This window comes from Arachis ipaensis, chromosome B3 (assembly GCF_059453495.1).
Source record: "Arachis ipaensis isolate K30076 ecotype BB chromosome B3, ASM5945349v1, whole genome shotgun sequence".
Taxonomy (NCBI): Eukaryota; Viridiplantae; Streptophyta; class Magnoliopsida; order Fabales; family Fabaceae; genus Arachis; species Arachis ipaensis.
The window spans coordinates 65,811,140-65,813,871 of NC_142438.1; positions in this window are offsets into that span (position 1 = coordinate 65,811,140).

The window sequence follows — 2,732 nt, forward strand, 5'->3', positions numbered from 1 at the left end:
AATTGAAGAAGCTCAAGAGCTCATTGATACAGTTGCCAGAAATCAGCATCTGTACCTAAGCAGTGAATCTTCCATGAAAGAAGAGGCTAAAACAGTAACTGCTGAACTCAGTTCTGCAGAACATCTTACTGAATTTAATCAGCAATTAGATTTTCTAACAAAACAGCTGGCCGAATTCAAGGAGATATTACAAGATACAAGAAGGGCTAATATAAACATGGAAGTACAGTTGAGGCAAACAGAATAGCAGTTATCAAAACAAATAACAGAAGAATGCCAAGCAATTCAATTAAGAAGTGGAAAAACATTAAATACCTCACTTTAAGGCAGTAGGAAGCCAAGAAATGAATAAACTGCTATTCACAATCCCTCTGAGGATAGTAAGAGCCCAGAGAAGAATAACTCTGGCGTTCAAACGCCAGAGACAAGCAATGATTTGGCGTCAAACGCCCAATGGAAGCTCAGTTCTGGCGTTCAAACGCCAGGAACAAGTAAGGAGTTGGCGTCCAACGCCACTCCAGCTTCTGACTCTGGCAATCAAATGCCAGTGAGGGATCAGACACACACAAGTGCTGATAACAACCCCTCTAAAAAGGCTTCTCCAACCACCTCTGTAGGAAGTAAACCTGCAGGAACTAAGGTTGAGGAATACAAAGCCAAGATGCCTAATCCTCAAGAACTCCATAAAGAGGAGCAGGATAAGCAATTTGCTCGCTTTGCAGACTATCTTCGGACTCTTGAAATAAAGATTCCGTTTGCAGAGGCACTTGAGCAAATACCTTCTTATGCCAAGTTCATGAAAGAGATCTTGAGTCATAAGAAGGATTGGAGAGAAACTGAAAGAGTTCTCCTCACTGAAGAATGTAGTGCAGTCATTCTGAAAAGCTTCCCAGAAAAGTTTAAGGATCCCGGGAGCTTTCTGATACCATGCACACTAGAGGGTAATTGCACCAAGACAGCTGTATGTGATCTTGGAGCAAGCATCAATCTAATACCTGCATCCACTATCAGAAAGCTTGGTTTAACTGAAGAAGTCAAACCAACCCGGATATGTCTCCAACTTGCTGATGGCTCCATTAAATACCCATCAGGCGTGATTGAGGACATGATTGTCAGGGTTGGGCCATTTGCCTTTCCCACTGACTTTGTGGTGCTGGAAATGGAAGAGCACAAGAGTGCTACTCTCATTCTAGGAAGACCTTTCCTAGCAACTGGACGAACTCTCATTGAAGTCCAAAAGGGGGAAGTAACCCTGAAGGTCAATGAGGATGAGTTCAAGTTAAATGCTGTCAAAGCCATGCAGCATCCAGACACACCCAAAGACTGCATGAAAGTTGATCTTATTGACTCTTTGGTAGAGGAGATCAACATGGCTGAGAGTCTCGAATCAGAGCTTGAAAACATCTTTAAAGATGTTCAGCCTGATTTGGAGGATTCAGAAGAATTGAAAGAACTTCTGAAACTTCCTCAGGAAGAGGAAACACCTCCTAAACCTGAGCTCAAGCCATTACCACCATCCCTGAAATATGCATTTCTGGGAGAAGGTGACACTTTTCCAGTGATCATAAGCTCTGCTTTAAACCCACTGGAAGAGGAAGCACTAATTTAAGTGCTAAGGACACACAAGACAGCTCTTGGGTGGTCCATAAATGACCTTAAGGGCATAAGCCCAGCTAGATGCATGCACAAAATCCTATTGGAGGATGATGCTAAGCCAGTGGTTCAATCACAGAGGCGGCTAAATCCAGCCATGAAGGAAGTGGTGCAGAAGGAGGTCACCAAATTACTGGAGGCTGGGATTATTTATCCTATTTATGACAGTGGTTCATAATGAAAAGAATGAACTGGTTCCTACAAGAACAGTTACAAGGTGGCGCATGTGTATTGACTACAGAAGGCTCAATACAGCCATCAGAAAGGATCATTTTCCTTTACCATTCATAGACCAGATGCTAGAGAGACTAGCAGGTCATGAATACTACTGCTTTTTGGATGGCTATTCAAGTTATAACCAAATTGCAGTAGATCCTCAGGACCAAGAGAAAATAGCATTTACATGTCCTTCTAGAGTGTTTGCTTATAGAAGGATGCCTTTTGGTCTGTGTAATGCACCTGCAACCTTTCAGAGGTGCATGCTCTCTATCTTCTCTGATATGGTAGAGAAATTTCTGGAAGTCTTCATGGATGACTTTTCAGTATTTGGAGACTCATTCAGCTCTTGCCTTAACCATTTAGCACTTGTTCTGAAAAGATGCCAAGAGACCAACCTAGTTTTAAACTGGGAAAAATGTCACTTTATGGTAACTGAAGGAATTGTCCTTGGGCATAAAATTTCAAATAAGGGAATAGAGGTGGATCAAGTTAAAGTGGAGGTAATTGAAAAATGACCACCACCTGCTAATGTTAAGGCAATCAGAAGCTTTCTGGGGCATGCAGGATTCTACAGGAGGTTTATAAAGGATTTTTCAAAAATTGCAAAACCCCTGAGCAATCTGCTAGCTGCTGACACGCCATTTGTGTTTGACACAGAGTGTCTGCAAGCATTTGAGACTCTTAAAGCTAAGCTGGTCATAGCACCAGTTATTTCTGCACCAGACTGGACATTACCATTTGAACTAATGTGTGATGCCAGTGACCACGCCATTGGTGCAGTACTGGGGCAGAGGCATGACAAGCTTCTGCATGTCATTTATTATGCTAGCAGTGTTTTAAATGATGCCCGGAAAAATTAC